Here is a 16,721-nt window from a genome sequence, read left to right as displayed (position 1 = left end):
ACTGCAACAGCCTGCATTTATATAGCACCTTTGCATTTAAAATTTAAAATTGTCCCAAGGTGCTTTATGGGAGTGTTATGATTCAAAAGTTGACACTGAGCCACATAAAGAGACTTTAGGACAGGTGACTAAAAGCTTGGTTTATTAGCCTTGTTTTAAGGAGTGACGGGAGGGAGGGAGTATTGAGGTGAAGATGTTCAGGCAGGTAATTCACAAGTTAGTGGCTTAGGCAAGTAGCAACTCTTATAGATTGGTAGAGGCAGTGGGGGGGATAGGGAGAGGAGAAGCAAAAAATGGTGGATTGTACATCTTATCACAGACATTGCCTTCGGTCAGTCCTAGTTGTGGACAGTACAAATCGGAGATCAATATAGCCTCATCTGATAACTAAATCTCCCCTGTTGAAGGAATCAAGGCAAAGGGCCAATTAAAAAGTGAGCTACATAAGGAGGCAGGGATTAGTAACGTACAAACACAGTAAAATGAAAGAAAAGAACTTTATGGGATTTAACAATTTTCCAGAGGGATGGTAGAAGTTTAACTCCAGTCATCCAAAACACCTCTACCACCCATTCAGCTAATAACATTTTCAAATTGCAAGATATGAAAGTATGTAGGATCAAAATTCCAACCTGAGGCAAAGGTGGCATTTCACCAATGACAGTCAGATTGTGGATACAACAGTTCATCCACAATATCCCACATGACTTTAGCTATTTCTACCTGATTTACACTGGAAGAAGCATCCTGTTTTTCAGCACTGTCAAATTTCATTTGAACATTTCATTTTCAAGAGAAGTAAAAGAACAACATTTCAATGAGAGAAAAAGAAAAGCGCAACTCCTTTTGTCAAAATGTGATTCATGATTTAACTCTCGGCTGCAAGTCCCTTGTTTAGTAACTGTCAAAAGTTGGCTGCATATTGACAGAAAGCTATATGTATATGACAACCTAAACCTTAATAAATTTCATGTGGCCAACATTTATGCACATTTCCCATCAACATGAAGGCAACTCTTCAAATACTGTGCTCTGTTCAATGGTATACAGTGGCAATAAAAGGATGCAGTTGTAGGTTTTCTGTGGACTCAGCAGGATCTGATTTTTTTCATTACTTTCACAGGCACTGTCTAATTTGAACTTATAACACAAAAATCAAAGCACTGAGATTCTGCTACCAAAAATGCCAACACTTCTGCCAACTGACACAATGAAAAGCCTGCTACTCAAAATGGCTGCCTGTTCTTATTGCACAAATCAAAAATGAAACTCAAATTCCAGTTCAGCTGTCAATCATCACTGCTGCTTCAATCAATACTGTTCATATTGGACTGTTACATAGTCTCAGATGTCAATGTTTCCCATGAGTGGTGGAAATTTTAAATCTTCACTGACTATAACTGCAATGAACTCACAGAGGACAGGTCAATTTAATGTCTCCTGAAAGTGTTAATGGTTATTAAGCTTTAGTAATATTATTGTCTCCTTCTTCTTGCAGCACTATGAATGCCTCCAATTTTCTCCCACCTTTCTCAAGTCCCTAGGTTGCTGAATATAATTCTGTGGCAGGGATTCTCAAACTTCTTCATTCGAGGACCACATAGACAGTGCAGAGTCTGTGGACCGCCTACCGGTCCGACCCTACCCACCATTGCAAGAAACCTCAGAATGAATGGGAGGAATGATAGTGCTTTTGATGAGACACCAATGAGATGATGTCTGGTTTCAAGCTGGAGAGCTTCAGTCTCTTGTTGGGCTGTATGTTCAACTGGTTCCTCCTCTTTGTTTTCAGATCCACAAATGTTGAAAAGTGTTATATGTTGCAACAATAACATGAATCTTGCTTATAAATCTACATTGTTGTTGCTCATGGCAAGACAACCTGTGACACACACGTGGGAGCCAGCCTGATTGAATGATGTCACATGAACAATGTGGATGAAGGTTCTGAACTGTTCTCTCATTTGTTCTCGGCCATGCATTTGCAAGTCAGTGACTTATGTTGTGGAATGATGAGGAACTTCGTAGGCCACCTGTGGTTCTGCAGACCACACTTTGAGAACTTGCCTGAGCTTGGCTCATCTATAGGCCCAGACAGTTAGCTCTGGCAGGCTGCTCAAACACGGGGACATCAGTTCCAACTCAGTCCTGTCTTCTGCTCACAATGACCTACTTTCACTACCCAGCTTAGGTACAAAGACGGCTAGCTGATTTTCCTCTCCTGGGGTACTGAGACCGATTGTAGCCTCCCTATGATAACCAGGTTTGTTTTCCTTTATTCTTTCATGGGATGTGGGTGACACTGACAAGGCCATCCCTAATTTGGCCCTTGAACTGAATGGCTTGCTCAGCTATTTTGGAGTCAACCACATGTAGGCCAGGCTGGGTATGGCTGGCAGATTGTCCTCCCTATAGGGCATTGGTGAACCAAATAGGTTTTTACAACAATCAATGATAGTCATCATGGCCACCATTACTGAGACTAGCTTTATAATTCCAGATTTATTAACTGAATTCAAATTCCACCAGTTGTTGTGTGAGGGAATTAGCCTTGGACTTTGGCTCACTAACCCACTCACATCACTGCTGCACCACCATCTCCTTGCCAACTCAGCACAGACCTGGAAGCACATCTGGATGTGCATGTGTCAAATGAGCTAATGAGACAAAAGCTCATGAAGGTTGTTTGATGAAAATAGGTCACAAGATCAGAGATATCATTCAAAAAACCTCTCTGACAAGTTGACACAGAATTAACAAAGATCCCTTCACAGTTCTCTGCACATTTCAGAAAATCTCTCTGCAGATTATTTTTTTGGGACTTTTCCAGAGATTCTTATTATTAAGTAACCCAATGATAACAGGTGGCAGAGCCCAGTGTAATATACCAAATAAATTCCATTCTTCTAACTGCACTTCAAGCTGCACAATCAATAAAATTAACATAATTTCCCCCTCTTGGTGAGAGGGAGCATTTGCTCGATGCTTCCCTTTAAGTTAAGTGAGTGTGGTTGAGAGCTCAGCAGGCTGAGGGAATGAAACCAGTTCCCAGAAATCTGCCATCATTCATTGACGCCCTTACTGCATGGACCAATAAAGAAAGTGTCTTGGACAATTGTCATATTCCTGTGTTAAGAATGGCACAATTTACATTACTGATATCAAGATAGCCATTCTGATATATTGATGAGGAAGATGTCTGCAAAACCAATCTCTCTGTCATGTTTGCCTGGTTCCTGAATATCATGTTGGAAATCGCAGTCTGTGTTAATTTAGTAAATGTCACAAATTCTGCCTCCCAGAATGTGTACTGCAAAATTTTAAAAGCTTTGGCAAATGAAGACTCTGCTGTAACATGCTTGACCCTAACCCTACCTGTCTGGTAGAAGCAGAAAGGGAGGGCAGTTAAAACCGTCCAGGTCATGTATCCATCCTGGAGTTGTTGGGAGAGTTCAGCTTTCAGGATTTCAATCTACTCAACTGAGAGTTGACTGCAATTTTTTTTTCACTCAGTGGCCTGACCAGGAAGCGGAGGCAAGTTCCCCACTTTGGGTAATCTAGCAACCAATTGGATCGGGGTCGGATAGGACCCCAGAAGTAATTTTTAAAGCTATTTCTAAAATGTTTTTTTCTGGGGTTCAGTAGGAGGAGCTTCCCAGAACCCATATAGAAGCTTAGGTGTCCCGTCACAGACACCCCCTCCCCCTTAAATCCCGAGTGTGCTAAAAATTACACTATCATCTGATTTGAGATTATCATTCAGGCTCACAATGAGGCTCACTTATGCTTGCTAGAAGTTACATATATTCATATGCAGGGACCTGTCCTCTGCAGGCAAAAGGAACATGTCCAGGCATTGCACTTTTTTCAATGAAACAAAAGTATGGGGAGCAATAGTCCCCTCATGCATTCTCCATGGCAGTGCCTTGACCAGAGTTGACTTGCCAGCCAATCAGCATCCTTTTCGCATGCAGCATGAATTGTTGTCCCCTTTGAGATTTGGTATCCTTGCGGCTGTTCTGATGAGCGCAAGATGAAAATCTTCAGCATGTCTCTTTTTTCAGCAATACTCCAGTTCTGTACAACCACGTGACTAATTAAAGGAATAATTCTATGCAGTTTTCTGAGGGGGTGGTTTCAGCTGCTTCCTTAGGCCACAGGAGGCATTCCACCACAATGAAGCCTCAGTTTAACAGTGGATTCCCAAGTAACCAAATCGGTGAGAGCTCCCGGTGTAGAGGACCCCACCCCTGATTCTGTCCCTAACCCAGCCACCACTCCACCCCCACTCTTCACCTGCCCTCCCCTCCGCCCTGACAATATTTGCATGACAACAGATAGGCTGAGATTCCACTCCTGGCAACACCCGCTGGACAACCTGAAACTAGTGATGACCTAATGCCACCAGAATCGCTGCCATTCTCTAGTGGCTTCTTGCAGTCTCCTACTGGAGGTACCACTAGAGATGGAGATTTAAAGCTCCCATTTTATTCTTTATTTTTGGTCTCGCTCTCTTTAGCTTCATTGTTTATTGAGTTCTTACTGTACTTGACACTCAGTTGCCCCTGTCCATCATCAGATCCGTAATATTTCAAATGAGTCATGTATTAAGATCTGGATTGAAAACATATTCGGGAGTGAGGAATGTAAAATAACATTTTGGTATTGATTGACATCTTCTGGTTGCATCTAATAATTCATGTGAAGGGTAGATCTTAAAATCTGTGAGCAATGACATTGTGATCTTACTGAGAGAGGCAGCAGCTGCCGAATGGATTGCACAACATCAGTGTTATGCTCAGGTCTGCGCTCGGGAAGTGTCAACTGAGCATGAGGCTTAAATCAGGGAACGAGTCAGGGGAAGATGGGCATGGAGTTAGATGGAGAAGGGCAGAGCTGGGAAGGAGCCACGAGACAATTGAAAGAGTATAATGAAACGATTTAAAAACATTACAAATTTTAAAAACAAAGAGGAGATTCGAAACCTGCAGATGCACGACTCCTATGGACTCTTTTAATATTTAGTTATCTCTCTCGTCTTCAGTTGATGTTATGTCCTACTTAATTCATCAATGTGGTTGGTAAATTGAATACGATAAGCGCTCCATTGAATTGTAGTTTAGAATTATTATTATACAAGTGAATTGACAATAGAAGTACAATGGTCTTTGTGTCTTATATCAATGTAACCTACTGCAATATTGCACACAAAAGATGTCTTCTTCTGTGTAAGCTTGCTTAATTAAAATATTCCTGTTGTTTTTTTTCCATCACAGACTTTGCCTGAAAACGATACTGTTCATAGCTGAAGTGAAGCATTTGGAAGTGACTGACAATGATTCAATATTATATTTAACAGGGCCTTTGTTCCCCTGAATTAACTAACCACAATCCAAAATCTTATTTCCAAATATATTGGTGGATTAGAAAATTTGATTAATTGACAATGACTGCTTTTATAACAAAAGAAAATTGTATTGATGTTTCAAAACATCCAGGGTGCTTTACACTGGCTTTATAAAACACAATTTGACACTGGGGTACACAAAGAAATATTAGGACAGATGATGAAAAGCTTGGTCAAGGAGTTAGTCTTCACTACTCTTCACGATTATGAAAGATAAGGGCCTTATTTCCAAAATTCTTAATAATTGTTCAGATCAAAAATATTGCCTACTCCCCCAGTTTGTGCTGAGAGAGAGGAATGAGAATTGGCTGTGTCATCCCTGGGCTAGGTTTAGGAGGGGGGGTTGAAAATCAGTTCTGTTGAAGAGTCATTCGGACTCGAAACGTTAACTGTGTTCCTCTTCGCAGATGCTGTCAGACCTGCTGAGTTTTTCCAGGTATTTTTATTTTTGTTTTGAAAATCAGCTCTCTCCCCAATCAGGGGAGTTCCCATTCAGCAATTCTCACTGGAAAAGGTGCCGTTGTGGACAGAATGGGGCATGGGTTTGACGCCCCCCATGACCGAGCAGCCAGCTGTCACTTACTGGTCATTCTCATGGATGAAGAGCAGCCATGTGAGTGAAGTGCTGGGATGCAGTTGATGCCTGTATAGCAACATGAGCCAGCACTTTGTGGGGAGGAGAAAAGGAGTCAGGAGCGTGGGAAACATTAGAATCTAATCTGCATAGCCAGGGTTAAGTGCTCAATGCTCCTTGCCAACTGCTTGGATTGGCTGCTCATTACCTTGTGTATTATGGACAGTCAGTCAGTATTATTCAGCAGCAATGAGACGAGACAAACACCTTCAGCTGCCGAAGGTTCCCAAAGGTACAGTTGTTAATCTGCTTTATATTGTTCTAATTTTCCTAGTAGCTAACAGAATTGCAGCCTGTAACTTTATAAAAAGCATCCTGCTTGCCATGTACTTATTCTGATTACTATTTTCTTGATTGATGAGTTCCTGAATTTTGAAACAATGCCAATGCTGGTGTTGGGAGCACACTTCACCTCTGGTGCTGCACAGAGCTGGGGAAGGCAGCATGAGGTCGTGCTCAGTCACTTAACGATCAATACCTACTCTCGCAGCATGCAATAATTTAAAGAACATAATTCAAAAATGTAACCTCAAGCATGCATCCTCCAAATGTGAAAATCTTCCCCTTGCAGTCAGCAAGTCAGAATACACACACGCGCACACATGTGCATACACATGCACCCACATAATCTCCACTTAACATTGGTGACAACTTAAACATGTTAAGATGTGAAGATACACTTTATAATATTCTCCATCCCCTCCCCTCTCAGCCCACATTAAGGAAATTTCTCGGTTTAACTATGTTTCTGTCAACCTGCTAATGCATGGCCATTTATTGTTATTTACTCAGACCAGAGGCTTCAGCCCTTGACAACTGCACAGTGCCCTGTCTCAGCCTGAGATTGCCATTTGGCCAGGACCCCACCCACCACAGCAGACCCGGGCCACTGTCCAGCCTGTTCCATTGTTCTTCCTGTCACTGCTGACCATAAGCAATCCTCACACACCCTCCAGGGACATGCTGCCTTGGACACTGGGCTTTAGAGCCTCACTTTGCTTTTTTTAAATAAAAAAAAATACGGGCATAGGAATTACAGCTTTGTAAAAATAAAATTGAAGAGCTGCACCCACACCCCTCCCCCACCCACCCCCACACCCAGCCAAAACCCAGAAACAGGAAAACCAAGTGAAATCGACAGCTGCTGCAGAGGTGAATTTGAATCCTGTGAAAAATGCCACAAAGGAGAGATGCAATGCAACACTTGGTGTGTGGTTTTTATTTTGGGACAGTAGCACATGCTAAAGATGTCTCTGGCTAAGTGGGGACGAAATTGAGGATTATGCGATTTTTTGAGCTTGTTATTGGTACTGAGATCATGCTAACAGTGTGACCTTGAGAAAGCCAGAGCTTGTAGATGTCGCCCCCTATGTCTGGACGAAGGATATGACATTGAAAACGCAAGAAACCAAACTGATGGAGGGGCGGGGGTAGTGAGGGTATGGAGGGAGGTGGGGGTTGTGAAAACCAAGAAAATAACTCTAACCGTGTGTAAGCTGGTTTTATTTTTTAACAGACAAAAATTTCCCTGTAGCATTCTTTGACATTGCAGTAAAAAGTGTCGAGCTGAAGGCATGGGAATAGACTGGGTACAAGATTGTACCCCTGGAGAAATGGCCTAGAGCGACTTCTGTTCCTTACCCTTCCCAGTCCTGCAGCTATTTTAGCTTTAACCAATGCACCACCACCATTTCTGAACAACCTTTAGCCAGGTGACAAAGGGCCACATCCAGAGAGACTCACTGGTGATATCTAATAAGTATGAATGCAGCCCAGTGACTGGGTTCTGTTGGGTCAAGGTCCTGCCAGGAGCGGGGAAGAATCTGGGCAAACTCAGCACTAAAATGACAGGTGAGGCTCTGTCAAACAAATCGTTGGCACCAGTACTAGGGAAAGAGGGAGCTATTCCATTCAGACGGGCTCCACTTGAATCAGGCTGGGACCAGTGTCCTGGCAAATCGCATAACTATGGTCGTATATAGAGCTTTAAACTAAATAGTAGGAGGGAGGGTTCAGTTGCATGGAAATATTAAAAAATCAAAGTTTAAGGAGAGGGTAAGAGTGCAGGTTAGTGACGAGGCTGATTGCTATCAAAAAGTGAAAGGAAGGGACAGAGTGTGTGAACGCCATATTGCACCAAAGAATCATATAAGGGTAGGGAAAATTGACAATAGGGCAAACTTAAAGGCTTTGTATCTGAATGCACCTTGTATTTGAAATAAAACTAATGAGTTAATAGTGCAAATAGGGATAAATGGGTATGATTTGGTGGCGATTACTGAGATGTGGTTACTGGGAGAACAGGTTTGGGAGTTGAATATCCAAGGGTACTCAGTGTTTTGGAAGGATTGGCAGGAAGGAAAAGGAGGTGGTGTAGCTTTGTTAGTAAAGGAAGAGATCAGTGCTATAGTGAGGAATGATACAGGCACTGGAGAGCAAGATGTAGAGTCAGTCTGGGTAGAAATAAGAAATAACAAGGGAAATAAGTCCCTGGTGCGAGTAATCTATAGGTCCCCAAACAGTAGTTTAGCAGTGGGGCACAGTATAAACCAGGCACGGCAATAATCATGGGTGATTTTAATATACACATAGACTGGACTAATCAAATTGGCAAGGGTAGCCTCGAGGGAGAGTTCATAGAGTGTATTAGAGATTGTTGCTTGGTGCAATATGTTGTGGAACCAACCAGGGAGCAGGCTATTCTGAATTTGGTCTTGTGTAATGAGATGGGATTGATTAATGATCTCATAGTAAAGGATCCTCTAGGGGAGAGTGATCATAGCATCCTAGAATTTCAAGTTCAGTTTGAGAGTGAGAAACTTGAGTCCCACAATAGTGTCCTGGAGTTAAACAAAGGTAACTACATAGGTATGAGGGCAGATTTGGTCCTAGTGTATTGGGTGGCAAGACTACAAGGTAGGACAATTGATGAACAGTGGCAGATATTTAAGGAGATATTCAATTCCTCCCAAGTAAAATATATTCCAAAGAGGAAGAAAGATGGTAAGAGGGGGAAAAAGCATGCATGGCTAAGCAAGGAAGTTAAAGATAACATAAAGGCAAAAACTAAGGCATACCAAATTGCAAAGGTCAGTAGCAGGTTGGAAGATTGGGAAACTTTTAAGGATCAACAAAGGGTTACTGAAAAAATAATAAAAAGAGCAAAGGTAAATCATGAAAGAAAACTAGCGCAAAATGTAAAAACTGATAGCAAAAGCTTCTACAAGTATATAAAAGGAAAGAGAGTAGCTAAAGTGAATTTTGGTTCCTTGGAGGATGAGACTGGGGAGTTAATAGTGGGGAATGCAGAAATTGCAGAGATGCTTAATCAATATTTTGCCCCAGTTTTCAAAGTGGAGGACACTAGTACCACCCCAATAGTAACAGGTAGTGTAGAGGGTATAGAGAAGGACAAAATTAGAACAATCACCATCACTAGAGAAAAAGTACTGAGCAAACTGGGATTAAAGGGTGACAAGTCCCCAGTGATGGCCTACATCCCAGGCTCTTAAAGGAAGTGGCAGTGGAGATACTGGATGCATTGGCTATGGTATTCCAAAATTCCCTGGATTCTGGAAAGGTTCCAGTGCATTGGAAAAATGCTAATATAATGCCCTTATTCAAAAAGGGGGGCAGGCAGAAAGTAAGAAACTATAGACCAGTTAGTTTAACATCTGTTGTTGGGAAATTGTTGGAATCCATTATTAAGGAAGTAGCAATGGGGCATATGGAAAGTCAAAATGAAACCCATCAGAGTCAGTATGGTTTTATAAGAATAAATCATGTTTGACTAATTTGCTGGAGTTCTTTGAAGATGTGACAAGCAAAGTGGATAATGGGGATCCTGTAGATGTAGTATACCTGGACTTCCAGAATGCCTTTGATAAGATGCCGCACAGAAGATTAATACACAAGATAAGATCACATGGAGTTAGGGGTAATATATTAGCTTGGATAGAGGATTGGCTAACCAACAGAAAGCAGAGAGTTGGGATAAATGGGTCTTTTTCTGGATGGCAAGCTGTAACTAGTGGGGTGCCACAGGGTTTGGTCCTTGGGCCCCAACTATTTACAATCTATATTAATGACTTGGATTCAAGGATAGAAGGTACTATAGCTAAATTTGCAGATGACACCAAAATAGGTGGGAAAGTAAGTTGCAATGAAAAAATAAGAAATTTACGAATGGATATGGTCAGGTTAGGTGAATGGGCCAAAATTTGGCAAATGGAGTTTAATGTGGATAAGTGTGAGGGTATCCATTTTGGTCGGAAGAATAAAAAGGTGACTTATTATTTAAATGGAGAGAAACTTCAGAATGTTTCAGTGCCTATTCCTGCTCCTAGTTCTTATGTTCTTAAAAGGCATGGCCACTCCCTCTCATGGTGAGGGGATGGGGCTAGATGATGGTTGAGAGAATCTGCAGCCTGACACAGAAAATTGAATCCATTGCTATTCCCTACAAATAGTACTCGAAGACTAACTGCCCAACAAACTGAACATTAGGCACATGAATATGTTCCCAGGAACCCCGTGATATTCTCTGCCTCCACCTGACCTCTCCCCATGGTTGAACAACTTGTTGACATTGTTTGGGTACCCACGAGAATAGCAATAAGGGAAGGTGTCCAGGTCCCTGTTCATGCTACACCCAGGAGAATTAACACCTCTGGGCACTAGGTTTGTCAACTGTGATTAAATGTATTCCTGGAGATTTCACCACATGACTTGCCCCCCCCCACCATGCTCAACCATTTGCCGGCCAACACATCCATCCTTGTGATGCACGACCTTCCTAGGCCAATTGGAAAGCAAAAAGACTCATGACCTAATTGGATGATGCTTGTCTGTCAGCCAAACAGCCCTTTCCCCCCCACCCGCCCCCCATTTTCAATATTCTTATATCTGGTAAAGAGAAATGTTCAAAGAAAATGACAAAGCTTTTTCAATGTCCCCATGCTCTGTCTCCAGGGTTGCACACAGCAGTGTCCTGGAGATTGATCTTCAATTCCTGGAGGCTCCAGGTCAATCCTGGAGGGTTGGCATCCCTACCAGAAGAGGAGGAATAAAGCAGGAATGACACAATCAAAACATCCTGCGGTGTAACCAAGTTCATTTGTTGGAAGTCAGGGAGGGTTTGCCAATCAAAATTACAGTCAAAGTATTTTACTATCGAAATATGTGCGATATGTCATCTATTGAACTTGAGTGAGAGCTGTTAAGTATCTGTACTAATGACCTCAGTAAACTAGGGCTGGAATTTTCCGACCCCATTGGTGTTGGGTGTCATGTCCGGCCGGCCGGGGGGTGGGGGTCAATATTGTGAGTAGGTCGAAGGTCGGTTTCACCACATTGTGAAACCAGTTTGCGATCACCTGGCAGTGGTGAACTGCGTTTCCCACCACCGCATGTCGGAAACCTCATTTCAATATTTTAGCATCTCATTATCAGCCATGCTCGTTGGAATCAAACCCCTGCCCCCGCCATGTCCACTTTACCGCCCGAGTTGGTGTGGCTTCAGAACAGCGTACTACACAACTGCCTTTGGAAGATGTGCACCTGGCGACCTGAACTTGTGCAGCCACCCGCGAGCATCGCCTGTAGGACATCAAGGAAGTGGCGCTGCGCATTCGCAGAGGGCACGGGGGTGAGTCGCTTTCTCCCTGCTGGCCTTCAGAGTGGTGCTGGGGCAAGGGCTGGGATTGGAGGGACAAGGCAGCACAGACTGAAGGAGATCCTCAAACACATTCCTGGCGGGGAGGTGGTGGGGGGTGGTGTGGGGGGTGGTGTGGGGGGGCGGGGGGGTGGCGGTGGTTTGAGGGGATGGGGGAAACACTTGGAAAAGCTTGTCAAAAGTGAGCATTCTTCTGAAGCTGAGGCCGTTCAGCTACAGTTCCATTGACAGGCTTGGATCAGGCCTCTGATGCATTTTTGCCCACTCAAGCAATGCAAAAGCATGAAAGTATGGCCAGATGCTCCAGAACTTTTCTCCCCTCGGGTGCAGGCTGCAAATTAATGTGTGTTTTAGGGGGCTGCAGAGCAATTGGCTGGCTGGCCAAGTTGTAGAATCTTGTGAAAGGTGGCCATGGTGCAGTCAATGATGGAGGTGCTCACAGCCCCCTTGCAATGTCTTTGTTAAGGTATGGACCAGTATCCATTATGGGGCAGGGCCTGCTGTGCACGCAGATGAAGATCCACAGCAAACTGTCGCTTGTAGGCACCTTGCTACACCCAATGTTTATGGACAGTGCTTTTCATTCGTGCAGATGACTGAGAACCAGGGTCACCAAAGACTGCATATGTCTAGCGAACTGGTTGGTCACATATGCCACTTGATGCAGGATTTGGCGCCACAGGGTCATTGGAGGGCATCCACTGCCAGTGACAGTGAAAGTGACCGCAGCCCTCAATTTTTATGCCAGTGGTTCATAGAGTCACAGAGTTCTACAGCACAGAAAAAGTCCCTTCGGCCCATCGAGTCTGTGCCAATCAAACGAGTAACTAACTATTCTAATCCCATTTTCCAGCACTAGGCCCATAGCCTAGTATGCTATGGCATTGCAAATGCACATCCAAATACTTCTTAAATGTTATAAGAGTTTCTGCCTCTACCAGCCTTTCAGGCAGTGAGTTCCAGACTCCCAACACCCTCTGGGTGAAAAAATTCTTCCTCACATCCCCTCTAAACCTCCTGCCCCTTACCCTAAATCTATGCCCCCTGGTTATTGATCCCTCCACCAAGGGGAAAAGTTCCTTCCTCTCTACCCTATCTATGCCCCTCATAATTTTATACACCTCAATCATGTCCCCCCTCAATGTCCTCTGCTCCAGGGAAAATAACCCCAGTCTATCCAATCTCTCCTCATAACTAAAACTCTCCAGCCCAGGCAACATCCTGGTAAATCTCCTCTGTACTCTCTCTAGTGCAATCACATCCTTCTTATAATGCAGATTCCAGAACTGCACGCAATACTCTAGCTGTGGCCAAACCAGGGTGTTATACAATTCCAGTATAACCTCCCTGCTCTTATATTCTATGCCTCGGCTAATAAAGGCAAGTATCCCATATGCCTTCTTAACCACATTATCTAACCAGCTTAAGGGACTGGTGGACATGCACATCAAGGTCCCTCTGATTCTCGGTACTTCCCAGGATCCTACCATTCATCGTGTATTCCTGTGCCTTGTTTGTCCTGACCAAGTGCATCACCTCACACTTATTTGGATTAAATTCCATTTGCCACCAATCAGCCTGTCTGACCAGCCTGTCTATATCCTCCTGTAATCTAAGGCTATCCTCCTCACTATTTACCACCCCACCAATTTCCGTGTCATCCGCAAACTTACTGATCAACCCTCCTACATTCAAGTCTAAATCATTTATATATACCACAAACAGCAAGGGACACAACACCGATCCCTGTGGAACCCCACTGGACACAGGCATCCAGTCACAAAAACATCCCTCAACCATCAACCTCTGCTTCCTGCCACCCAGCCAATTCTGGATCCAATTTGCCAAATTGCCTTGGATCCCATCAGCTCTGACCTTCGTTATCTGTCTCCCATGCGGGACCTTATCAAAAGCCTTGCTGAAGTCCAAGTAGACTACATCAAATACATTGCCCTCATCTACACACCTGGCCACGTCTTCGAAAAATTCAATCAAATTTGTCAAATTCAATCAAATTGGCTCCTTCTAGGGCTCCACATGTGACCTGTGTGGGATCTTATAAGCCTCCGTGCACAAGTGTATTCAGGAGGTCACAGATACTGTCTTCACGAAGGCACAGAACTTTGTCCATTTTGCCCGGGACCAAGAAAACCAGGAGGCAAGAGCGTTGGGGTTTGTGCAGATCTCAGGTTTACCACAGGTGCAGGGTGCCATTGACTGCACTCAGGTGGTGCTCAGATCTCCATGGCAACAAGCAGCCAACTACCTCAACTGCAAGGGCTTCCACTTGCTAAATGTCCAGCTGGAATGCAACCACCATAAATGCATCCTACAGGGTTGCACACGATTCCCACAGAGCGTCCACGACTCCTGTGATGACCTTGGCAGTTTCCCTCTGGAGAGCTGAGACCTGGAGGGCCCTGGCCTGCTTTCAGGGCCCTTCTGTGTGGCAGTGGCACCCTCCTCGGCCTGTGTAGCTGGAGCTGTTTGGGTCACAGGAAGAGGGGATTCGGATGGGCCGGGCACTCCCGGAGTCACCTGGGTGAATGGCCCCAGGGCGTGCATCTGCTGATCCTCCTCCCTATGGGTGTCCACGGGCCCCTGGCTGACTCCTTGAGGAGAAGGGGAAGCTGGAGTGAGATTGAGCTGCCTGGGACCCCTCTTGCATTCACACTGTTGGAAACCAGCTGTGATGTCAGCGATGGTGTTGAGCAGCAGTGCAGGAGTGACATCCTGGACCAAAGCCTCCATGGCGGCTGCCATCCTGCCAGTGTTGACCTCGGTGTGTTGCCTGCCGGTGCTATCACCTCAGACTGAAGACAGATGGTCTGTTCCATCGTGCCTTGCAATCTGAGGAGCGCAGCGGACTCCCCTTCCTGGTGTTCCTGAGCTTGCCTTTGCAGCTTCAGCAACAAAGGTGTGACCGAGTCCAGAGGCTCACCAGCTGATTCAGATTCAGCAGATTTATGGCCTCCAATAGTCCTCTGAGTGCTAGAAACCTGGGAAGAACCCCACCTGCTGTGGATCAGACAGTGCGATGTGCTCTCCAGACTGTGATCCTGAAGCTACCCTAAAGCTTAGTCCCACCGAGGTGTGTGTCTCTGCGCTGGTGGAGGGTGTGGGTGACGCTGTGACGGGACTTCAGTTAGAGTGTCATCAGGTTCTTCTTCCGAGGTGTCTTCAGAGCCTGAGTCGAGGGCCTGGGTCATGGACCTCCTTGGCCGCATCCCAAATGTGCCTGCGAAGGAGAGATAATTAGTACATAGCAGGGGACAGTGGAACAGGACACTCACAGCATGGTTGTCTGATGGATGTTGCACTGCTGGATCCTCAGTTGGTTGAGCACTGCTGACCTCACTGTCAGCACAGGAAAGGTCCAGATCATTGCCGGCCAGCTGATGACTCTGTTTTCAAACACTGTGAAGAATTTGATGTTGGGCATTCCTCCACCAGTCTGTGACCTCTCTCTTCTGTTGTGTGCCAGCTTGTCCTGCGTGAATACAGATAAAGAGAGTGTAGGCAGGACTCCTGCCAGTCCTGGTTGTATGGGTGCTGAGTGGGGCCACGGAAACAATGAGGACCCGATCTGCAGGGCAGACGAAGGTGCGTGCGAGAGAATGAATGGTGATGTCCCTTGAACTGGCAGTGAGTGATAGGTTTGTGAGTTGAGAATGATGAGAAGAGTGACTAACCATGGCTGAACGGAGGAGATCATGCATCTTCTTTTGGCACTGGGTGTCTGTCCTCTTTTGCAGGGTATTGGCACTGACCACCGCTGCCATCGCTTCCCATGCTGGGTTGGTGACCTTTCTCGCTGGCCTTTGCCCAGAGCAGGGGTAGAGGGCTTTGCAGCGGACCTCCACTGTGGATGCGCTCGAGGGAGCCGCCACTACATTTGGGGGCAGCATGTTTTCTCTCTTTGGAAGCCATGACTTTCCAGCAGCTTCCAATCCTTTAGGGAGCGCTAGCTCTGAGCAGGGGCACCCTTTAAATATGGCGCCCAGATTACTGAAGGCCTGAGGTGGCAGTGGGGTGGGTGAATCAGCTGCTATCCCACCAGCGATCTGGCATGTTTCCTAGGAATGCATTATTAATGAAGCGTTGGGAATGCTGAATACCCACCATTGTGGACAAAGCGGGTTTTATCACACCTACTACCGCACATAGTACAAATCTGGGGCGATTCTGGCCTAGGTCTTTATGACCAAGAGCGATTTTGAAAAGCAGGTGTGTACGTTCAGCTTTTAACCTTGCTCTTGTTTATAGTGCAGGTGGCTTGACTTGTGAGAATGTGGCAGAGCTAAAAAGGCAAAGGAATAGCCACCGGCAATCAGACTCTGAATCCCCCTCACTCCCAGCCCCCTGTGTGCACCTCATACAGATCATACAACAGCTTCAATGTCACTTAGCTGCATAGAGCAAAGGAGTGTCCCAATTTCCTTCAACTATTAGTCTGAAGAACAGCTTTTTTCTGTTCAATCAAATGGCTTGGGGAGCTTCACAAAGAGAGCAATGCTGGGTTGCCAACCCTCCAGGACTGGCCTGGAATCTCCAGGAATTGAAGGTCAATCTCCAGGACACTGCTGTGTGAAACCCTCGAGAAAAACCATCGGGACATTACAAAATATTGTCTTTGAAAATCTTTACTCGATATCCAACTATTGAACATGGGGAGAAAAGGCTGTTTGCTTGACAGTCAAGCATCATCTAATTGGGTAATGAGTCTTTTTGCTTTCCAGTTGGCGTCGGAAGGGAATGCGTCACAAGGATGGATGTGTTGGCCTGGAGGGTGGGGGTGAACCTATTTGATGGCAAAACCCCCACAGCACCTATGTATCATGGAAGGATTGAGGATCAAGTAAGCGGTAGCCCATTGTCTTGACTGCTGTTGCCTCCACTTCCAGCATCATTGCTCTTTATGGTGGTACAACAGGGGTGGGAGGGACCTGGAACATCTTTGACTGCCCAATGCCCATTCCAGAATTTCCAAAAAGTTGAAGATAATG

The sequence above is a fragment of the Carcharodon carcharias genome, chromosome 26, assembly GCF_017639515.1.
Source record: "Carcharodon carcharias isolate sCarCar2 chromosome 26, sCarCar2.pri, whole genome shotgun sequence".
NCBI lineage: Eukaryota > Metazoa > Chordata > Chondrichthyes > Lamniformes > Lamnidae > Carcharodon > Carcharodon carcharias.
This window is presented reverse-complemented; position numbering follows the sequence as displayed.